Below are 25327 nucleotides of genomic sequence, written 5' to 3'. Positions count from 1 at the left end.
CGTTTGAAAGATGTCTTGAAAATCTAAGATTCTCCTTCTGAAATTTTAAAATCGATTTTTACTACTGTGGAAAAGTAAAGGCAATAATATGAGTCACCCTGTACCTACCAAACACATTTAATTAAAGTTCCACTTTGACACTGGAGGAGGGAGTTCGTGCTGGGACGCTCTAGGTGACATTAGCCATTATCAAACATAAAATTTGCATATTCACTCCAGTTATGTTTTTGTATTATTGTTCAGTAAAATGTTACAGGTATATTAAAATCATGTTCCCCCTTGATATCCCACACCCTCTGCCCAGAGATAATAATTACTCTGAAGTTGGGGACATTCTTATCTAGTAAGGACATTACGATGACTCTTGCTTTGTTGACCAGAAAGCTGGCAGAGGGAGGTCATGGTAACAGCAGGAGAGCCGAGGGGGTTGCATGTGGGACCAGCCAGAGGCAGGCGGGAAGGGGCGTCTTCATCTTCTTCCAGCAGAGTCCGGAAGATTGTTAGGGACATTAGTAATAAAAGAAAAAAAATCTCTAAAACACGGGACTTGAGGGACAGTTACAGAAGCACTTTGGTCCTGAAGACAAGATTGGCCTTGCCGGGGGTGTGGCGTTGAGGAACTGCTGCAGGATTTCACGGGGACAGGCCAGCCGCCCGTCGGGACACAGACTTGACAGTCTTGCTCAGTCACCAGTGTCAGACTCTCACAGCTGAGCTCTGCCGTCCAGGGCTGGACACACGACTCATTCCAGAGTGTCACCTTCTGAAGGCACAGGCTCGGGGAAATCTCAAGAAGGGAACACGAAATAGGGCACCGACCCAGTGATGCAGTTTTGTTTTCCCACATACGCATCTCTGCATCTTTGTATATGTACCTGAGTGCCCACATGAACATCGTGTGGGATGTAAGAGCACCCTTTCAAACGCCACACCTTTTCAGTGGCTGGTTCCTTTCTGTAACATTCCTTGTAGAGGCAATCTTGTGTGCCGTTACTAACACATTCACCAACAATCCATTCTAACGAAATTGGATATTTCTATCAACGTGTCAGAGTTATTGAAATATGTAGGTGTATGTCAACATTGAAAAGTTAAAAGAAAAAAATCACTTCAGTTCCTAAAAATATTCCCATTTGAGCTCAAAAGACTGTACATGCAGAAACCAGCAAACACTTTGTAAAGCTCTGGTTTCCACCTCCTATTTCATCCACGTGAACTCCAGGGCGAGAAATTAAGAAGAGCCAAGTCACAACTTCCCAAGTATGTGAGTAAACAAAGGGGCCTTTGTGATTCATCCCCACAACCTCCAATAAGTCTTTTTTTTTCTTAAACTGCTAACGTGTTATCTTGACGGTGTCATTTAGAAGCGCCTGAAGTGATGTGAAGGCTCAGGCTCTCTCTGAGCTATTTGCTGGTCACTGGGACAGAAATGACAAAGGATTCTGTCCATTAGTTTTTCAATACATGCTCAATAGTAGTAGGAAATTGATGGTGTGTCTGTGGCACCACATTGAAGAAACTTATGATGCGGACAATAACACTTTCAATAAAAGGGCTTTTGATTTTCTATGTGTCAAACTGTTTTAATATTAGGGCATTTCTAGGTCAATGAAGGGTTAATGTAGCATCGTAAATCATATCTAAACAAGAGCCCTAAGCTTGTTCTACGGAGAAAGTAGTCTGTTTAGGTTGCAAAAAGCATCAACAAAAACCACAAAGTGGTGGATAGCTAAAGCCATGCTCGCCCACATTTATGTCACAGCCCCCAAACAGACACGGACGCGGCACACTACAGAGAATGAATAATAGGTGCGTTAGAAAATAATGATTCTCTGTTATGTCAATGGCAGTGAAAGGGTGTGGCCTACTGCGGGCTCGGTCCCAAAACTTGAAAGGCGTCTGGATTTGTTTGGATGGAAATTCAGAGCAGATGTGAATGTTGCCGTGAGCTGTGCGATGTTCCTCTTGAAAGCCATCTTCTTGTGTCATTTGCAACCCCTCCCCTTCCCCCCCCCCCCACCGTTAACTTAAAGTGGCTTCTATTCCTTCACCTCTGTGATAGAATTTCAACAATTCCACGGGGTGGTTAATCTCTGGGTAGGAATAAATAATGACCGCTCCCACCAGCTTATACCCTACGTGTAACACTGCAGCCAAGCTCAATAAGCCACATTGATTGTAAGGCTGTACGTCCAAGCGCCGCCCTGACAGATCCACACTGTCGCTGTGATTTCTAAGTTCCTTCTTGTCTGAAAACCTCCAGAAAGGGGGTCAAATTGTTAAGTTTTCAACTCACTTAAAAAAAAAAAATCCTTTCACCACCCTTATGGGTAAGCCCAATTAAGAAAGATGACAAATTCACTATGATTTAATGAAGAACAGAAAGAAGGCAGTGAAAGAAAACATTTCTCACTCTGCTTGTGCTTTTAGTCTCAACTAGCCACATATATTAGACTTTGCTTCGAGATGGTTTTCGGGGGTAAAAGGCCTTTTAAATACACTTCTCAGGAGGAAGAGGATCGTGGGGAACAGGGGCGCCAGAATCTTCAGAGCCTGGCAAGAAACACAGGCTCACCTTCTGTCACAGAAGGAAGGTCCCCTCCCCAGTGAAATCGTGCAAAACAAAACCCCGAAGACGCCAAAACAAAACATAACTTCGGGAGCCACGCAAACTTGGATGCGATTTGTCACCTAAAATCTGCAAATCCTGCAATATTCGGCGCTCGCCTGTGAAACAAATGGGCTTCTGGGAGGGCTGGCTGCATTGACGATCCCGGCAGAGAGCAATTTTCTGTCGTTTAATGAAGGATGGAGAGAGGGCTTGATAAAGTATCTGCTCATTACAAGTTTGTTTTTGTGTGTGTGTCTGGATGGCCGGCAGAGAGAATGTGCGTGTGTTGATGAAATGGCAATCTCCCCAGTTCAATCTTCTTAGACAAGTTCGAATTGTTAAAAGCAATCTTATTTTATTGTGAATTCATTTGGACAGTACTGAACAAAAGATCAGCTGAACTAGCGGCCTGCTGGTATTCCTTTTGAGCTAAAATAATACAAAAATATTGTATTTGTTACAGGCTTTCAGGCTTGCTTTCAACTCTGTGTGTATCATAAAAATTATATATATACTATATATGCATATATATATAATATGCATGTAAATACATATATATGCATTTAATTTTAGAAAGATTTATAAAAGATCCAATTATTTTAAACTCTACCCAGTCATAAATACATATGAAATGTGTTTAATAGCCATAGAAGTTCTAATATTCTATATATAAAATACGTAATATAATGATGGGCTGTATTATCCCAATAATGGTTATATATACTTTTTGTCATCTATTTTAAAAATGTAATTGAGGCCATGAGACTAAAAACCAACTTACCAAATTCAGATATACAAAAAAATGAATTTGAACACTTTTTAGTTAGATCAGATTTCTAGAAATCAGTTGGATGAAATAAAAATAGTTAATAATTTATAAAAGTTGAATACTAAATTCTTTTAGTTTAATGAGTTTGAAACCACAGAAAAGGACCTGATATTTCTTCTTGTAATAACTAAAATATTAAGAAAACAGGGTTGCAAGGAGATTGTGTACTGAGCAAAGCATCAGGAGTTTCTTCTTTTTTTATTAAAGCACAGTTAATTTACAATGTTGTGTTAGTTTCAGGTGTACAGCAAAGTGATTCAGATATATATATATTCTTTTTCAGATTCTTTTTCCATTATAGGTTATTACAAGATATTGAGTAGAGTTTCCTGTGCTGTACAGTAGGTTCTTGTTGTTTACCTATTTTGTATACAGTAGCATGTATAAGTTAAGAGACATCTTATTTCCAGGTACTTGATGAGGTTATCAAGAAGATACAATGAAACACACACACACAGATTCTGGGATAACGTAGGTACTATCCAGACACACCTATGTAAGTTCATATACGAATAACACATGATGAGTAACCTCCTGGCTTGTGAAGCCCTGACTTATCTAAAAGGCAGGTGAGGCCTCTCTCACTGAGCTTCTCTTCTTGTACGTACACCGGGTCCAGGATGAAGGGCATTGCTGGCTTCCTCGTTCTGCAATAAGCAGGCAACTGCTTCAGGCTCAGTCATTTTCTATATTCTGCTTTTCTCTTTACATTTAAAACCGAATGCCCAATGTTGATTGCTGTTATCGTCCTTCAAAAATGAGCCAACATCTCAAACGAGGGTGCCCGTCTTCTGAGTGTTATGGCAGAGAGGTTTGCCTGCGGCCACGGCAACTTGCAGCTACTTCCCGTTTTAAGGAATAAATTGGAAGTGATGGAGACCCTGGCCCAAGCACTGCTTTGACTGCTGGAAATGGAAAGTTCTGACCAACGTTTATACGATATATCAGGAGTCTTTATACCCACACAAGGAGGGTTTTGTTTGGCCTACGTAAAGTTTAAAAAAATCAGTTAACACTTAAAAATTGGGGTATTCTTATATGGACTTGTGGAGGTCATTTTCCTATATGAATTTATGGATGTCATTTTCTTATATGGACTTATGGATGTCATCACCGTCTCTTGAAAATTTTGCAGATCTGGCAGAGGTGGATTCCTTCTCACACAGCCACCGTCTGTTAGAGCTCCGATGTCAGAGCTGCTCCCAGGCTCCCAGGCTCAGCCCAGCCACCTCATCACGTCCCTATCTGCACTCAGGGCGTTTGAGCTCAGGACCCTGAGACACATCACTCCTGGGCTCTGAAGGAGTGTTTTCTGTAGCAACAAGAAGACGGATGGCAAACACAAAGAGAAAACTCCGTTTTCTGATGCAAGTACTCTGTTTATTAATTTTATTATATTATCTTTGAACACCCTTTATTTCCCATGATGAGAAGAGATTGGAGTATCTTAATAAATCAGGTGTTTGTGTATTAATTCCCATCTCTACGAATGGTATCAGGGCACACAAAACGATAGAACACCTAAAATGATTAAGCCCCCAGGTAGGAATTTAACTGAATGTATCATAAGCTTTTGAAAACTAGAATGTGTACCTTAGAAATATTTTAAGCCCATAATAAGAATTACCTGTGTCTTCAAGTGTTCATACGTGTACTTATGTTTCTCAGAAGGTTAATGATTATTTCATCATGAACTTCAACACCACGTATTCTGACTTACATATTTTAATGAATGATTATTTTAACACATTTATTAAGTGTTTGTTTTTTTAATTTTTAAAGCACTTTCAGGTGCTCTCAGAGTTCAGAAATGGAAAAGGTTAGATGTTGGCCACGAAGAAGTCTGCATATAAAGGGGGGAAGGGCCGGACAGGTGCACAAATGATTATGTGAAGCCAAGGGATGGAGATGGCGGAGGCGTGAGGGCTGAGTGGAGCCGGCCGGCTTGACCGTGTGGAATGTCTCGGCTGGGTAAAGACACCACTGTCCAGAGGGCATACTCTCCTGTAATGGCCAGCTACACTTCAAAGTGACGGAAATCATCCAAAGTCATTGCTGTTTTAGAAAGGTGATTTTAATCTTAAAGGACAAAGATGCTTCCTTTTGAATGTGTGGTATCAGAGGGGCCCTGTGTCTGTTTGCTGTAGGCTTTTCATCCCGGAAGGAACACAGCGTAGGGCTCTCCCCACTCTGGCCAGCTGTGCCCTTAGTTTAGTAAGCAACCCCCCTCATCTGCTCACCCCAGAGCATCGCAGGCATGGGGGACACTTGGCATTTCCTGCCCCGCTGGTCCACACCAGCGAGACAGGGAACATCACGAAGGCAGATCTAAGTGAGGACCTGGAAGAAAAACTCATTCCGTCCCAAATTCATGATCAAACCACCTTAACATCACAGAACTTCTATCCTCCTAAGAGATGAGTTAGTTTATTTCCTGGGAATGAATTGAGAAAATAAAAACTTCAGCTTGTGATGATAAGTATGATTTAGCAAATTGCCTCTGAGTAGTGTGAAAGAGCATTTCTTTCCCCAAATCACACAATTTGGTTCTTGACCATAAACACTTGATGTGTTTGACTGACTGGTAAAAACGAATGTGGTATTTAGTTAGTATTTTCATTATAAGATGTCATTAAGGTTGGCATCTTTATTTCAAAAAGGGACATTTTAATAATAAAATTCCAAGGTACATTTAAAATAATCATTTAATAATAAAATATTAATTATTGAAAATAATTAATATTTTAATAATAAAAATTAAACAATGAAAACAATAACAAAGATGTTATGAAATGTAAGTATGGAGGAAAGCTTCCCAGATAAAATAGTTACAAGCACTAAATTAAAAACACTCATACGTTAAAATTACACGAGGTGTATTATTACAAAAACTAATTTTCAGTGTATTCTGTGTAACATTTATCGTTCACAAGTGAAGGAAGTGGGTAAGAATCTACACAGAGAGGAGAGAGAAGAGGCAGTGATATAACTGCCTGAGATTTCTCAGGACAGGACAAAGATTTCAGCCCCAGCCTGTGACACTCAAAAGCCTTCACAATTAATCAGGACAACCCACCACCTCCACATAATGAAAAAAATGATAAATAATCTATTGGGGGGGGGGGAATGAGCAGTTTCAGTAATAAGAAGAAAATGGTAATAGGAAAAAATATAATTTGCCCTAGATCAAAATCATGAAGTTGTCTCAAACTCAGGTATAAAATGGAAAGTAAGCAATTTTCTAAAAGACTGTATTTTAAACATATCAAAGGAATATTTTAAAGTCTGGGGTCATTTGAAATGTAGATTCTGTTTGGATTGTGGAATCAAAAACTCTTGCTTGATTTCAAGCCAAGATGGAGAGCATTATATTCTCAATATGATCAGTTTTCTCTGAATAGGAAAATTTGTAGGTCAGCTCCGTACCAAGGAGAGGCCTCCTGGATCAGGGCCAGGAGAACTGACTTGTGGTCCTGATTCGTTCATTATCTCCATTTAGGTTGAACTTAGCCTTTTGCCACTGGAGACTTCTGGGCAGTGAAATGGGGAGAGGGAATTCAGCAGTGCTGGTCCCCTGGGCTGGGCTCACGGCCGGGGGTCTCAGGGACTCCCCAGAATGGGTGCCTCCTGGCTGTTTTACACGTCAAATCCTGTTCCAAGCGTGAGCTTTGCTCCTAGATGCAGCTTGGCCACCTCTGCTCTAGAAGATGCAGAACGTCCTGTCCTGACACAACACACTACGCACTCCAACTCTTGTCTTTCCAGTAACCGAACGTTCACAGAGGTCGTTATGGTTCCCTGACCAGTGACAAGGTGGGGACAGCCGGGCTGAGTTCCAGGCCATTTTCTCCTGTAAAACCCACTCCCCAGAAGCAAGTGTGCACATGCCGGTTTCTCTAAAAGTATGATTTTACAGATAATTTCTGTAATCTTATGGATGCAAAGAAATTTTGTTGTTTTTTGGTGACTATGTAGAAAGGATAGAATGGGAGAGGTGTGACTTAATGTGCCCTTAGTTTAAAAGCTTTCAAAGTAACCTGATCCTTCCAAAAATATATACTTGTTTTTTTAAATGTGAAATTTGTTTCAACCACAGAAATTTAGGAACATCGTAAGATTTTTAGAGAGAATTTTTATTCTCACTGGGTATAAGAGTAATAAAATAATGAGGGGGTGAAATTTCTAGTAAAATTTATAGTAAAAATATCAGATCCTTGAAGGCAAAGATTGTGTTTTCCATCACTGTAACTTTCACGATCTTATTTATGTTAGAAGTTCCAACCCATAGATGTTGCTTAGTTACTGAATCCTGATAACAGTGATCTATATGGCTAGAAGAACGGAGCCATAAAAGAGGCATAATGTACATAATATAACTCATGGAAAACTGTTTTTGTTTAAAAAGTTCTCATTTTATATATTTGCATATATTTATTTATTACGAAAGTTACATATATGCTTTATTTTAATCATAAACAAACAGTGACTGTGTTTTTAAAATGGCTTGAGACTTTCCTGTGCTGACTGGCCACCCCCGAGTCCAGGTGTAGGAGTCTGTAGCCCCGCCCCTCCCTGGACCAGCCTTCGTGACCCTAGTGACCTTGCTGCACCCAGAGGCTCCTCCTCTCCCAGCCCTCCACGTGGGCAGCAGCAAGGGGACCACGCTCCAAATGGCCCAGACAGCCATGCGATCTCACCCCCTCTCAGGAGCTTTCACTAGAGACGATCGTACTAAGCGAAGAAAGTCAGACAGAGAAAGACAAATACCATAGGATATCACTTATAGGTGGAATCTAAAATACGACAGAAATCAACCTATCTACGAAACAGAAACAGACTCACAGACGTAGTGAAAAGACTTGTGGCTGCCAAGGGGGGGTGGGGGAGGGAAGGACTGGGAGTTTGGGGTTAGCAGATGCAAACTGTTGTATACAGGATGGATAAACAACAAGGTCCTACTGTACAGCACAGGGAACGATATTCAATAGCTTGGGATAAACCATCATGGAAAAGAGTATGAAAAAAAGAACATACACATGTGTATAACTGAATCACTTTGCTGTACAGCAGTAATTGACACAACATTGTAAATCAACTATCCTTCAATTAAAACAAGAAAGAAAGAAACACAGAGATGACACCTTAAACAGCTGAATATGGAAATGGGCAAAGGGCCCCCGAGAGCAGCCCTAAGGAGCCTCTTGGCCAGCGCGTCTGGTGAGGAGGGGTCCTTACGACACAGAGACTCATGCGGCGGGAACCGGTAAGGGAGGAGGGGAAGGAAGTGAGGAGGAGAGGCCCTGCCTTCCACTGCATCCGGTGACTTTTAACTGAGCACCTATTTCCTGCTACATTGCGGGAGTTTCCCGGCAAGTTCAAACTGACGGTGAGGCCATGGTGTAGCCCGTTCCTGTTTGGCAGTGAAGAGCCGACCTCAGCAGGTACAGGGGATCTGGATGACGTGTGCCGTGCCGACGTCACCGGGAGCAGGTTCTGGGGTGTGGCTGGGCGTCCTGAGTCAGGGGTGCCTTCCCTGAAGACGTGACTTCGGAGCACAGAGCTGAAAAAGGCAGGGGGACACGGGGCCCAGCCGGGGGATCAGCGTCCCTGGTTGGGGGCAGCACCTAAAAGAAGGAAGACGGGGGGGCGGAAGCCAGGCTGTGTGGTTGAGGCAGGATGGGCAGAGGGCGAGGGGAGCCGAGGACCCCAGGGAGTGCGCCCAGCAGACGGGCACCCCGGGAGGTGGAGATGGCCAAGGAGCCCACCTGAGCCCTGGCCCCATGGTACCCTGTTCCCACACTGACAGGAGAGTCTCCGTGAAACCCCACTGCCCAGCCCTGTGCTGCCACACTTCTTTATCTGCAGGTGGAAGCAGGAAGCAATAAATCGGTCAGGATGAAGGAAGCTGAGCATGACAGCAGTGGAAAAGCGCGAGGTGAAAATGGCCAAGGTAACATTCAGCATGCCGATTCTGGGCACACCCTTAAATATTCAAGATTCGGCCAAACAAGGGCGTCCTAACTTCATGATACAGACCTTTTGTATACATCAGGCGTAACCCAAAGCGCACACACCAACCAAATTCATGAAAGCACTGTCTGTCCCTTAGCAGAAGATCAAAATGATGTGCCTTCACAATAGTTAAATATTAACTAGGTTTTATAGATGCAGAAGAAGTCCTCCCAAATCACCATCACTCACATTTCCAGGATCCTGTGGTCATGGCGGGCATCCTCCCCAGCGCCATCCTCGCAGGGAAGCGTGAAGGATCTTACAATTCTTTTCTCTAGAAACCTTTCCCAGGAATGTTGAGTCGGCAGGTGGAGAAGGCTTGGCCACCTTCCCTCCTCTGTCTCCCGCTGGGTTTCCCTCTTGACTTTGGAATTTTCACCTGGGGATACATCACTGGGCTGTGTTTGTCACCATGATCTGCTTCTGGGCTCTGGAATCACATGTTACTTTGTTTATCAGGACTCCGGAGGTACTCTTCAGTGTTATTTTCTTTTACCTGAAAAGGAACACCCATTATTTCTAAATCTCAAAAAAGGAAATCATGCACAAAATTAAAATAATTTTTCCAACGCCAGCTAAGTGAGGTTTCTTTCACATGAAATTTGGGGAATACTTGTGAGACAATGAGTCATTTTCCATACTTGCAGATCAGGCTCTTCATTTATAACAATTCATTGTCCCAAATCCCCCCCCCCCCCCGGTTTGCTAGGAAATGTGTTACAGCGACAAATAGATCCTACTGAGTTCGAGTTGTTATTTGGCAGTAAGAGCCTCTACATAAGTGGTATTTTCAGAATTTTCTGGGCGACTCCGGCATGACGTCCTGTCTTTATAGATTGCCCGCTTTTGCAGTTTCTCGGTTATACACACAGACATAGTGTGCCTTTGCTGTAATTATGCCTACTTAAAACACAGAAATGAAAACATCCTATGATATTTTCCGAGAGGTATTTTCCACAGAATTTTCTGGTTTGTTTTGCCAATTTGTGGATCAGCTCATTCATTTCTGATGACGTGATCTCACAAACAGGTGATAAAACATTCTCTAACTCCTTCCCCTCCCCCTGAAATAAAACAACAAAGAAAATAACTCCCATCCCATGACATGACCTGCACAAGAAACTAACCAGAGGGTGTGGACGGCACACACCCACGGCTGTGGCTTTCCTGCTGTAAATACCAATCTGATCAGAATAACGTATATTATCGGATTTCTCATTTTCTGTGAAAAGACCAGGCTATGTCGAGCAGCCTTTAGCAAGCTGTCACAGATGAGACCAATGAGCACATCCCGACTTCACACACGGTTGCCAAGGATACGCTGCCAAGGGACCAGGGTCAGGAGTCAAACTGACCAATATTGAGTAAATTGCATTGGTTCGAATGATTCCCCCTGAGCTAGTCATGATATGGCACATAGTTAGGTCTGCAGACAGAGAAATACTCCACGTGAAGATCAGCAGAGAGCTGCCTTGGCGATTGGTACCCGTGTGGGGGCTTGTGTGGTTTGTGTGTGTGTGAGGGACATACAAATACATACACAGAGGCTAACAGGAAAGAATAAGTCTATAAAACAGCAGCAAGGGTGTGTATCTGTCTCCACGTCTTTTTAGCTGAAACTAAATCAGCACTATTGCACCAAGCTGTGCAAAGGAGACGCCATACATGTGTTACTGAAAAAAGATGCTTTGCTGTATTTTTTCTTTTTTGATTTTTTCCGCCATGCTCTCATGTTTTTGCCTCAAAGCACAGCATGATTTTCAGAGTATAAGAAAACTGGAGAAATATTTTATATATATATATATATATATATACATACATGCATACATAAAATCTTCAGGGTTATTTTATGTAATAGCCTTTACAAACTGTCTCAAATATATGACATTTAAAAAGTGAATTATCAGGGACTTCCCTGGTGGTCCAGTGGTTAAGACTCCGTGCTTCCAATGCAGGGGGCCCAGGTTCTATCCCTGGTCAGGAAACTAAGACCACATGCCATGGGGCACAGCCGAAAAGATTTTTTTTAATGTGAAATTTTGAAAAAAAGTGGATTATCAGATTTCAGAAGCAACATAAGGCTTAGAAACGAAAGATTAAGCGGTTCAGTGGTAGTCTTCTTTAAAAACATTCTTCCCACCATTGAAATTTATACTTTTCCAAAAGTAATCAATGCTTCCATCCCCACTGCAGCCTTTCCATTGTTAAGTTGGCTCAGGTTCTCCAGGACTTAACTTCTTTTCTTCTCTTTGCTCCATCATCACTGGGTCTTTTCACATCGATGGTCATGGTTCCACTATAACTTAGGAATTAAAAATCACACATTTGAATAACTAATAGTAAAAAAAAAAAAAAAAAAAAAAAGTGGAATGGCAAGAGTTGGAAAGCATGCTGTCCTGGTCCTATAACTCAGAGGAAGATGATGGATGAAAACGAACGCCCCAAAGTTTCCCAGCCTGGACCGGGTCCACCAGGACCCCTGTGCTCACCTGGACCCTTCCTTACAGGGCTGGCCACCAACATAAAAGCTGCTCTCAATCTTCCCACTTACAGCTGTTACCGTGAATACATCGCCAAACTCAAGTAGAAAGAAGAGGCTGCTATTGATAATTTCCCAATAAATTGACTTTGCTTTTCTTTAGGTTAAAAGCAACATGGTTAAAAATTAAGGATTCCACTAACTTTAATTCCAAGTTGAGCAAAGAGGTCATGGAAAACAGACCAAACAGAAGTAAAAGGTAAATTCTGATGGCTCTCTTCTCTTCCCATTTAAGTGCCATTTAAGACAACTTGAAAATACTATAAAAAAGCAGAGAGATAATCTCAAAGAAAATGGGCTTCCTCCTCTGTAATCATCCTTTCTCATGAATGTGGGTTCCCCTGAAATGACTTTAATCACATTTTCTGTACCTGTTAACACTTACACCTGTGGCTTAAAGAATGTTCTCTCCTGTCTTTATTATGACATACATGTGGGGTGTGTTTGTGTATGAATAAAAATAGGCAGCATGACAGAACATTCTACAGTATTTTGATATGTATCTAAGTGAGTGGCTCATACTACTCAGTTTATTTCTTTAAAAATTTCTCTGTTCCCATTTTTTAAGTTGGAAAGCTGTCAAAATTGGCTGCTTTAAAAAAAAGAGGGGAGTGTGGATATATTATATTGTAATGAATCGGGTGTAATACTCTTTCTAAATCTGAAGAAAAGAAACAAACATGGCCAGTGCATTTCTAGATAGATGGTTGAGAAAAGAATCATTGTAAGTCTGAAGTAGTACCTTTATAAAAATGCTGAGTTTTGTCTCCGTTCAATTGGGGTACTGACCAGAGTAAGGCTGGAGACAAGATAATTGAGTTTCCTGTACTAATTTAGTTCTTTGTAGCATCTCCCGGCAATCTTTTTTAAGTGCCTACCCCCCAGTTGTGTCACCTTTTATGTTGGACTGTCTGCCAAGGTGAGAGGTGCTATCCCAGGAATCCTCAGTGAAGGGCCCCTTCCACTGCCACCTGAAAGGGTGCCGCTGAGATATGTTTTATTTCACACATGTCCTGCCATCTACACTAATTACACTGGGATTTCAGGATTGGTTTCAACAGAGCAGTGATTTATGAAGAAGATGCTAGAGAAAGTCTATAGCAAATAATAGAAAGGAAAATTAATAAATCACAGCTCTTTTCACATGGAGAAAGAAAATTCTTTGTAAGGTGAACTATTTAAAACACAATGAGCTCCTTCACGTCTTGGCAACAGGAAATACTGTCTTAGAGCTGCAGGGAGCTCACTCCTCGCTCGAGACTGAAGCTGACAAGAGAGTCTGCAGTCTGCACTGGCTGCTCTACAAGATGTTGCAGCTTCCATCCTGCTCACCTTGCTTCTACAGACCCCGCCCCCACGTGCGCCCTCCTGCTCGCAAAGATGAGTTTCCTGCAGTGGACCTTGACATTTCATACCGAAGAATATCCAGGAGCAAGAGAGAGTGGGGACTGAAGGATGTCTTGGTTGCACCCCTTCGGAAATGAAGGCATCTAATAGTATTTTTTAAAGTCTTTGGGGAAAATATCTTGTAGGTAAATATTCTGACCCTGGAAATGCTTTACTCCGTTGACCTTCTCTCTTGGGCACCACCTGGTCATTCCCTGTTGCCGCTACGGTCTCCCCCGGGGGTTACCTTTTCTTCGTCTGCACCTTCTTGGTAAGCGGTATCACCCAGCCTTGGGCTCTGACCCAGATCTACAGCCCAGCAATCCCAGATCAGTGTTACCAGCCCTGACCTTGTCCTCAGAGGGAAAGGAAACAAAAATGGTTCAGCGTTTTTGTTGAGGAGGTGAAGGCACCCTGCATGCCCTTCTTGTGGCTGCACCCATGGAAACCTCCCCCTCATCTACTCGTCAGCTCCCCCGACTTCTCACACCCCCGGAAACCCTTCTCCAAGGGCCATTACATTCCTGTCTCTATCTTACACCTTGGTCTAAGTCACTGGCCATTTCCAGGCTTCCTGAGCTTTCTCCAAGAAAAAGAAAAAAATGATAGAGATGGGAAGATTAGGAATGTGAAATGTAGATTTAGTATTTCAATGTTCCTTACTGCCTGCAAGACAGCTCCATCTGGATAGCCGTCTAAAGTCTGAGGCTCTGAAACATGTCACAAACAAATTTTAATTTCTACTAAACAAACCATTATAGAAAAATGAAACTTTTCTCTGTAAAATATTTATCATATTATGATAATGAAAATTACAAATAACTTAAAATCTCCAAGAATAAAGAATAGCTAAAAATTATAGTAAACACATATTATGGAATATTATGAGATTATATATATATATATATGTATGATTTAAATTTCTGCAAAGAAAATTTATTTATACAACACAAGTTTATTCGGTCCCTTCTAGGTGTCAACTGCTGTGTTAGTTCCTACATAGAAAATTATGTCTGCCACCAACAATTATACAATATTTAATAATGAATGTATTAGAAATGGTTAAACCAGTGGTTATTTCTTAGAAGCTATCATTATGCTTTATGGTCACTTTTAATTCCTTGTTTCTGCTTTGTTATAAATTGCAGGTCATTTAAAATGTATGTTAATTGTATAATCGGAAACCAAAATAACATCTGAAACTCATGTGTACCTCCCTCAAAAGCATTCCTAATCCGATTCTCTTCCCCTCTTTATTACTGGTTAATGGCTTATCAATAAGAATACTGAGTCTGTCTCCTTTCCCTTCATTGAAATTTGCTTCTAAGTGGTCCCTGAATTACGTCTGCTCCCTTTTGAAACCTCCCTAGCTGCCCTAAGCATCACCTAGACCTGCATCTCTGTACCATTGCAGTCACTCCTCAACCGGTTCTCCTGTTTCCGGCTCCCCTCACCTCAAGGCCACCCGTTACATCACTGCTACATAATCCTTCCACATGGAGGAATGCCACCCATCCTCTGCCTGGGAACCTTGGGGTTTCTTTCTTGTCTACAGAATGTAGTTTACAGGCCTCCCAGGACCTCCGAACAATTCCCCACTTCTCTGCATTACCCTACTTGTATTTCTTTAGCACCCGCAGCTCGAGTGGTTCCCTCTGACATCTGTCAACAGCACACCACTCTCTTGTCGTCTAAAAGCTCACTTTCCCCATCAAGTCGCCCATAACCTTTCACATGAGGGTGAGTCAGCTTTGTTTACACCTCCCTCGTTAGGTGCGTCATCACTGCAGCTCGGGAACAAGCACACGTGACATCTCTTTTATTTAGTCGTCAGCTCGTAAGACCTGTGCTCCTGTTCTTGCTTCACTTCACGGGTGTCCTAGGACGGACCCAGGGGTGGGTTATCAGTGACGGGTGTCTTTCTTCTCCCTCTTCAGACCCCCACCCTCGCTTGCCCACCCACCTTGTGCCCACAGAGGCTGACCGCATGGGCTCCATTCAAGGTGCCACTGGTCCCCCAGCGGGGGTCAGCAGATGGAGACCCCAGGAGCGGGGGTGTCCCTCAGCTCCCTTCTGGGGGCCGCAAGGCAGCTGAACCCACTGCTGAAAACCACAGCCCCTGAAGAGGGAGTATCTCCCCACCGCTCTCCATGCGGGTCTCAGGAGTGCTTCCTTCACTTGACTCTCAGTCCTAGATGCTCTCCCTGCACCCCTCCTGTCAACCCGGCCTCCAAGTTGCATCCCGGGCCCTTCCCACCGGCCCATTCCTGTGAGTGGCCCCAAACTGTCCTATCTGATGAGCCACATGGTTCCAGCATGAACCACAACTTATAAAGTTCCAGCACATTCTAAGAGGTGGTCCATTCTGCTGGTGGGGGAGGGGCGTGGTGGGTGGTGGATGAGGGGAATAAGGAAGGATTCGGAGGCCAAGGCGTTGGCAGGCATGCTTCAGATGGGTATTTTTAGAAGGTGTCATCATCACTTTAATTCAAAGACTCTGGATTGCCAGGGTGTCATATATATCGATATTCAAATATAAAGGCAAGAATTCCAGTCTTCCATAGATCAATAGTAATTATTTTAGGATAGTCGGACGCATTGATTTATCCGCATCTCTGACCCCTTCCACTAACACAAGTGAGCGGACGCTGGGTGCTGGCTTCTCACGACGAGCAGGGCCTTTCTTTACGAGCTTGGGGTGGTCCAGCCGCGTCCGCTGCCGGACCACTTGCCCTCAGCCTCTGTTCGCTGAGGCGCAGGGTTTGATCTCCTCACTGTTACTCACGGCCACCCTGGTGAACACAGGAGGGAGGATGCAGGCACGACAGTTTATTTAATTGAACAGAATTCATAACATAGGACACAGAGCCGCCTACTTTGTTATCTGTTCATGTACAAAATCTGTTGCCACTTAAAATAATTGTTCAGGAGTCTTCCAGACCCGTGAGACTAACACTTAGTGGGAGCTTTGAAGGAGGGACAGAGACGTCTGTGTATGTGGCTGTCACGATGGTAGAACTGGGTCCATGTAACCCGAAGAGGAAGCCATTTGCTTCATAAAATTCATTGAGCATAATTTATTCCATATTGATAGAGATCGGTGTCCGATAAAAGACAGATCCAGACTCAGCAAGGAGAGCCTGTTTGGAAGGATTCCTGCCAGGGGAGTGAAGGGACGACGCCCGTGGGGGTGGCTGTGGCAGAGGGCTCTGCCTCTGGGACTGTTCTGACCATGAGGTCTCCTAGCATCTTAAGGGTCAGTTGAAGGGTCTCCTTGTCCAAGGAGGACAGAGAAGGCTGGGGACCCGGGCGTGGTGGCTTGAGGGCGAGGACCCCCGAGACTGTTTTGTCCGGAGGCCAGTCCATCCTCAGGAGGGGCCGTCCGCTGGCTCAGGGTCTGGGGGAGGGTTTGATAAATCAGTGGGGACCAGTGGTTCAGTGTATCATTGATGAGGCACAGAATGGGACTTCAGAGGGCCTGCAATTAAGCCGCTCATTCAAACATAAGACAAAATTTTGTTGTCCTTTTTCTCAACTATGAGAGCTGATATTTTCAGAATAGATAATGGAGAAATATAATGAAATATCCTTTGCTCAGATAAATTCTTATTTTCTTAAAATTATTTAGGTCGTAATCCAGTGAGAGAAAAAGAATGTCTTTTAGAGGCTCCAACTCATTTTGAGACACTAACTTTGGGGTCAGGCAGATCTGAGTTTGCATTTCTGCCGAACCCGAGGAGCCGTGTGGCCGTGGCTGGGTGGCTTCCCTTCGTGTGTCTATTTCCTCATCTGTAAAATGGGAATAATTATAGCCACTGTCCCAGAGAGCCGCTGGAAAGCTGAAATGAGATTGTTTCTGAAAAATATCGTCACAGTGTCTGGTTTACACTTAGAAGTGTTCAATAAGCGGAAACTCTCCCCATGATTAATAACAGCAACAGTAATAAAATTGCAATGTTCCTTCCACCGCCCCCCTGCAAAGACAAGAAAGCACAACATTTAAATAGCTAACTAAATAAAATAAATATACTACTACACAACTAAATAAAATAGTATACAAATATGATATCATCAGTACAAGGTAAGTCATTCGAAAGATCTCGACCTTTTCTTTCTTAGGGTCATGCTTTGAGATTGAATGGTTATAATTGTTAAAATTACACAAATCCCTCAGGTCACATATCTTCCTGTTACATGTTCTCCCACGACAGTATTTTCAAGAATACATTGAAGCCAAAGCAAAACAAAGGGAACCATAAATAAAAATAATACAACCTAAGGTTTTTCCATATAATATCAGTTTCTAACTTTAGTGAGGAAACACCACATTCAGGTTGAAAAGTCAGTTACACTTGTACTCCTATTGCCAGTAGAAATGAAACATTGGAAACAGTAGAAAACTCAAGATGCAAAGGCGTTTTCCTCATTAGACATGCACTGGCTCTTAAGTACAGTACGGCGCTACCACTGTAACTGTATCCTTATTACAGGAGGTGATGAGGCCTTAAATTGGGGAAACTTTAAAGACTATAGTATTTTATTGGTATAACTTTCCAAAATGATTGCTGAGGAAGCTATGAAATGGATAATTCATCAGAACAATAGAATATGGAAACGGTGGGATTAAAAGTAACCCTTGTCCCTAAAAACGATCTCCCCCATTTTCACACTTGGCTGGTGTTCCCTTTCCCCAGTTGAAGATTTGCTCTCTCCCTTCCCCAACCTGTGTGCTGTCTCAAGACCTCACATCTTTCTACATGCTGTGCTCTCTTAACTAAGCGCCTTTCGCTTTGTCCAGCTAGTGAAGGTGCCCGCCACTTCTCTGAGAAGCCTGACCTCGCCTTCCGGGCCAGCCGGACGTCCTAGGTGGCCGCCCCTGCCCTGGAACAGGCGGCACTTCTCTGTTTTCATCGACCGTGGTGGAGTCCCACCACGGCCCCAGCATGTGGCTCCCACGTTCTGGGTGAGGCGCTCCGTGAAGAGCTCCCTTGTCTCTGTTGCTCTAGGACTTAGCATCAGGCCCAGCAGATGGCAGGGACTGCATCCGTGTCTGTGGTCGTGCATTTATTTCAATGCTTTGATGGTAAAAAGTCCAACTCTAGACTGTAAGTCAAGGGTCAAAACTAGAGGACACAGTATCCCTATGTGACGAGGAGCTTTATTCTCTTAGAAGCATCTTCAGAGGTAACAGTTGTGGGCAAGGAAGGACCACTGCCGGCCACCACGTGGGACGCGGTGGTGAGGTTCTGGGGAGCAGAGCTTCCGCAGCTGGAGCCAGGTCTGGCGCAGGGGAAGGTCCAGGAGGAACGTCACTCTTCCTACTCGGGTTGTGTATGCCACCCCCAAGACCGTGGGACCACCTGGAGGTCTTTTCCATGTGATTTGGTGATAATAGGATGAGGGGGGCGTGATGTTTCCTGTGATGAAGGTAAGGAGACAGAAGCGGAAACAGGGAAGTGTGTGTTCCACGAGGTCAGAGACAAACGCAATTGAGAAAGCGGGGCAGACAGCCTTGGAGACTCAGAGGTGGAGAAAATACGGGGGGGGGCGCGGTCTGTGAGAGCATTAGTACTTAATACAGCGCTTTTTTTTAATGGGGTAAATGGGTGGAGAGAAGCATGAGCACGGTGTCACACTGACTACGAGAAGCACACAGCCTCGGAGTCATGATACAGGTACATTATGTAAAAAGAAAACAGAAGGTTTCCCACCATGCGAAAAGGGAGCATTCATAACACCACGTCTACTTTTAGAAAACAGAGGGAGATTTAACATGTCAAAGAATAATAAGGTGAAAATCAAAGGATAGGATCCTACCATATTTCTCTTAATTTTTACTCCCTGGGGCTAAAGCCTGTGTGCTGTGCATTGGAGAATCTGGAGTAACAGGGCCATGGTTATAAATCTATAAACTGAGAGAACTCCTCTCCAATAGCATGTCCTTGTTTATTGAGTCTGAATCACTTACTATAAAAGTTGACCTGGGCCATGCGACCACTCCATTTCCCTGTGGCCGTGTGCCAGGGGTCCTCCCCGTTTCTCCATGTGACCCATCAGGGTGGGACCAGGGGACTCTGGCCTCTTGCGGACCCAGCCTGGATTCTATTTTTAGTTTCTAATCCTTTAAGACTCTTTCCTAGGGCTCAGTCTGCATCCACTAGCCTTGAAATACCTAAATTCACTTGTTTTGCGATGCACAGATGTTAAGATGATTTGCTGGTATCATAATACCTGAAATCAACAAGTTATCATTCACGGCCGCTGCTCCAATTTTTCTATGTTTAAAGGTCTTCATCAGTACATTCACGTTATTTCAATATTCCTTAATGACCTACTTACAAGGATCTGTTTCTAAAGAAGAAACCCCTCTTCCACTGAACACCTCTGAGTGTGATTTCCCCGAGACACCACTTGACAGTCTCCACGCAGAGTCCAGCCTGAAGATGGAAACTTGGAAGTTGACAACATCTAACCGAGGATGTGTGAGAAACAGCAATTAAAACATGGCTGGATTTCTTCTTTATGTGGTTATGTAAACCGGGGCTAATTTCCTTAGCAAAAAGAGATGGTACAGCAGGGTGACCGAGTGATTCCTCAGCATCAAACACAATGAATACCCGCTTTAAAAAAAATGTCAAAATGTGGATGTGCCTCCAATCATTTAAAAAATAGAAGGTGATAAGTTGAAAATGTCAGGTAATTGGCAGACAGATAGAAAGTTAAACTGTGTCCTCAGTGAAGAAAATTAACCAGCGGCTGCCAGCAGGGACCCCAAGGTCATGTGAATGCCAGAACGAAGCACAGCCCAATCATTCAGAAGGGGTTCTGCGCTGAAATCCCCTCCCTGGCCATTTCCAGATCTCTCAGGAACTGCCCTGAACTACTGCCAACATGTGTTCATTTCTAAAAATTACATAGATTGTGATTTATTACCCATCACACTACGAAAATCCACTGTGAATTAAATCAGCCTTTGTTTAAATTGCTCCTCAGCAATACATATCATATCATCATAAATGACATTGAAGTTATAATCGCAGTCACCGGCCTCAGCCACTGATAAGGCTCCACTGTAGGACGATCAATACTTACTATTCATTTTTGAAATTATCTTCGCATTGATCCCTGAACAAGCGCCATCAACACAGAGGCCTAGTGTCTTTAATACAATAATTATATAAAGGTTTACAGGCGCATCTTCCCAGCCAATAAAAGCTGTCAACTGGCCTGGACAGTTACAATCCCATAATCCATCAAAACCCCATTCCCTGACCTGTGGGCTTCTGGGCTTTCAGGAGACCTCGATAAACAGGCTGGGCCAGGAGAGCACAGCCCGCAGACTGGGAGACAAGGGCTGCAGATGGATATGACCGATTAGCGAAAAATCCTCCCAGTAGCCCGCGTCCCTTTTTTTTTTAATGATAGGAACAATGAAGGGTCATCTATTCATTTATTTGCTAATTGTGATTCACCGAGAAAGAATGCAGCCAGCCACTTCTCTGCTTTTATTTTTTGGTCTTTAATTTATCAGGTTTGGCTTTGTACCAGATGATATACAGTAATGAAGTAAGCTTGCAGAACTCACAGCTGAGACTTGTACCTTAGCCAGGAACAAGGGAGGTCTGCGATCAGAGAAGAGGGGGTCGATCGATGGATGTGCACGTGGTCTCAGAGCTCACACACACGCACACGCATGCACACACACACAGAGGCAGACAGAGGCACACACACACAGGCAGATAGACACACACACAAGCAGACAGAGATGCACACATGCTCAGACACACACACAGACACACCCCCTGACACACACACAGCCAGACAGACACACACAAACTAACACACACAGGCAGGGAGAGACACACACACTCATACACACACAGGCAGAGACACACACACAGGCAGACAGAGACACACACATGGGCACACACTCACACACACAGATGCACAGAGACACAGACACATACAGATATATACACACAGAGAGACATGCATCCTCAGACACATACACAGACACACATAGATACACCCACTGACACACACACACCCAGACACACACATACACACAGAATGAGAGTAAAAAGGTTTCCAGTCAAGTTTGAATGGCATTATAATTTTATTAAAGAAATTGTGCAACTTTTCTGTACCTGCGTCTGTACTGCCATTGATACATAACAAAGTCATTTCCTGAATCTGTTTAATGTGCCCTTAGGTTTAACCTTGCTTAGGGAAATAGACTGAAAAAAGTTGACTGAATACACCTTGAATTTTCCATTAATTTTTAACTGTGTTCAATCATGATCTGAAAAATGCATTTGTGTTGTCAGTGGATGAGGGCAGGGTGGCCGGGGAGTGTGAATTCCAGAGAATTCTTCCAGAGTGAAGCTGTGGAAGGAGCTTCCCCTGGGAGTGGGGCAGGGAGGGGACTCCTTTACGAGCAGAGGCCCTGGGAGCCGAGGGGGCTGCAGGGAGATTGCTGGGTCTTCTCCGTGGGCTAGGGGCTTGGGGGCTAACGCTGCCCTCCTCCAAAGGCTGGTCTCCAGTTCTTGTCTAATTCCTCCTTCCCCAAATCATTTGGTCAATTCTTTCAAGATGATGTAGATCTCAGTGATATAAAAAAATGACAAATTACAGGCGTTTTAAACTTTGGGAGAATTTGTTTATTATTTAAAATTGTCAACATTAAAATATTCAGGAGAAACAGTCACCAGCACGGAGTGGGTCTAATTTCAGCGTGTTTGGGTCACCACTGGGGTTGGACTAAGTGCTCATATTCTATGAGAAGTCCAACAAGGTGTTAGCAAGATTTTGGAAGACAATTTGAGGAAACTGCAGATCGAGTTTCTCTGCTGGGGACCAGGGCAAGCGCACTGCAGGGCTGCCTGTGGTGGCGAGGATGTTGGATCTGTCAGCTCCATAGGGCTGCGATAAACGTGAAGGATTCTTTAATAAGTATCAGGTTTGGGGAGTTGTCACAATTGGTGCTAGGTCTGGATATCATCTGATCCATTATTTTTTTATCTGTGTTTTGAAAAGCTGCATGGCACGTTCATGAAGGACACTCAGAAGGGGAAGGAACATGGGCAAAGTAGGAGCCCTGCTCCCCAGATGCTCTGGGAAGCTCCACGAAACTAGGCTCCAGGAGGAGAGGTGCAGGGGAGCCCTCGGAGAGGAGTGGGGTGCTCAGCGCATCTGTCCTGGCATCCAGAGATGCAGGTGCCTGGGAGGGTTGCCGTCCATGGTCATTATCTCCTGGTTTGTGCACCGACTCTGGCGGAGGACCCCTCTCAGTGACCAACAGCAAACACCCATGCAAACCAAAGAGGGAGACAACAAAGCATCTGGCCAAACAGAGGCTCACTGGCAATGGGCAGCGGCTTCCCATTTCCAACCAAGGAAAGCGTCTCGGGAATGGTGCCCGCAGATGTCTCCGATGCACCATTGAGGTTGCCCGCGGTGCTCGGGGCAGCCAACATGGACATCGATATTCTGGCCCGAGTGCCTCACACCCCTTCTTGCTCTTGCAGTGGGGACTCTGGGCGGCAATATCTCACAGGCTCCATCATCCTTGAGCGAGAAGGGACCTTCCTCTGGGGTAGAGGCACCAGGTAAAACCCTCAGGAAAATCATCTGAGATGAAGACACCAGGGGTCTGAGTCAGGGTCTTTCACTACCATAAAGAAAGGGGGACGCTACCCTATCATTCCTTACAGGCACCCACCGATGATGAAAACGTGCTTCGAGGGACTTCCCTGGTGGCGCAGTGGTTAAGAATCCGTCTGCCAATGCAGGGGACATGGGTTCAATCCCTGGTACGGGAAGATCCCACATGCTGTAGAGCAACTAAGCCCCCATGTGCCACAACTACTGAGCCTGCGCTCTAGAGTCTGCGAGCCATAACTACTGAGCTTGTGTGCCACAACTACTGAAGCCCGCACACCTAGACCCCCTGCTCTGCAACAAGAGAAGCCTCTTCAATGAGAAGCCCGTGCACCGCAACGAAGACCCAACACAGCTAAAATTAATTAATTAATTAATTAAATTAAAAAAAAGAAAACACGCTTCGAACGCTTTAAGGGAAAATATATAATAATGCTACTGTGATATATAGACGTTTTAAAGCGCACAGAAATGCAGTAATTAGAAGCATTTTACACAGAAGGAAATTATGTAATTGTAGAGAGGACTGAGGTTCATAATGAAGACATAGATTGATTTTTAAAATTCTCTCTCACAAAGCTCTGCTTGGAAGTGATTTTGCTACCTGGAGGTATGAAGACTTCCCCCAGCCAGGTGCCGTCCACCTTTGCAGAAGAAGCTTCCAAGCATCCCTGAGCAGAAAACCCCGATTGGGTCACCAGAGGCAGATCACAGAGCTGCATCGCAGGCCCCTGGAGGTTCTCTGCACAGCTGAGCTTTCCCACCACATACCCCGTTTCTCATAAACGCTGCTGGTCTGGTCTTAGACCATTCTGGCTGCTATAACAAGGTGCCACAGACAGGGTCGCTTGTAAGCAACAACAATTGCTTCCTCACAGTTCCAGAGGCTGGAAGTCCCAGATACAGATGCCAGCATAACCCGGGTCTGGTGAGAGCCCTCTCCCGGGCTGCAGACGGCTGACTTCTCCTCGTGGCCCCGCACAGTGGAACGGTCTGAGGAGCTCTCTGGGGTCTCTTTTATGAGGGCACTAATCTCATCACAAGAACCCCACCCTCATGGCCTCATCAGCTCCCAGAGCCCCCACTTCCTAACACCATCACACGGGGGGTTAGGATTTCAACCTAAGAATTTGGGGGGATGCACATGGTCCGTCTATTACAAGACCCTTCAGTGGTTTCCCAATTTCTTAGGATACTGACCAAAATTCTCAACCAACGTGAAGACCTTCCCTGAGCCCTTCGTCACCCAGCATCTCACTTCCGTCGACTTTCCTCCTCCAGCAGATGCTCAGCCCGATTCCGTCCCCAAGGACACCCTGTCCCCGCCCAGACTCCTCTGTCTGGAAGCCCCTCACCCTTGTGCTCCCCACCCCTTGTGCTCAGTGAGGTTCCATCTCAGCGTACAGGTCTGTCTGAAGGCTGGTCCCCCCGGCACCCACCACCTACTAAAGACCTCGTGCACGCAGGTCCTCACCCTCAGTAGCACTTATCACAGTTGAAATTCACTGCTTGGGCTATGGTGAAATCAGCATCCACCTCCTTACCGGACCGTAAGCTCCCAGCAACAGAAGGAAGCTTCTTTTAGCTCTTTGAGTTGACAACGTCATCCCTACAATGGGGCACAGTGACCTCAACCTGCTGACACTCTACACGTTTTCGTTGAATGAATAACTGAGCAATTCAGCCCCAGGTCGTTTTGAGCACAGGGTCACACTCATACGCAGAGAGCCATGGTTCCTCAATCAAATGAAGAACTTTTTTGTGATTGTGGTACACACACATAAGACTTCTGCCATCTCAGTTTTTCCAAGTGTACAGTTCAGTAGTTTCAAGTATATTCACATTGCTGTGAAACAGATCTCCACAATATTTTCACCTTGCAAATCTAAAACTCTGTCCCAGTGAAACAATAATTGTCCTTTCCCCTCCCCCAGCCCTTGGGAACCCATTCTGCTTTCTGTCTCTATGAGTTGTCTCTGTCTCCTAGAAACCTTACCTCAGTGGAATCATACAGTATTTGCCTTTTTGTGACTGGCTTATTTCACTGAGCACAAAATCCTCAAGTTTCCTCCACATTGTAGCTTGTAACAGGACTTCTTTCCTTTTTAAGGCTGAATAACATTCCACTGCATGGATGGAGCACATTTTATTTATCCATTCATTTGTCCATGGACACTTACGTTGCTTCCACATTTGAGCTATTGTGAATAGTGTTGCTAGAGACACAAGTGCGTAAATAGCTCTTCCAGACCCTCCCTCCTTTTAATTCTTTTGAACATATATCCAGAAG

The sequence above is a fragment of the Balaenoptera musculus genome, chromosome 14 (genome assembly GCF_009873245.2).
Source record: "Balaenoptera musculus isolate JJ_BM4_2016_0621 chromosome 14, mBalMus1.pri.v3, whole genome shotgun sequence".
Lineage (NCBI taxonomy): Eukaryota > Metazoa > Chordata > Mammalia > Artiodactyla > Balaenopteridae > Balaenoptera > Balaenoptera musculus.
The sequence above is the reverse complement of the archived record's forward strand: the minus strand, read 5'-3'. Positions refer to the sequence as shown.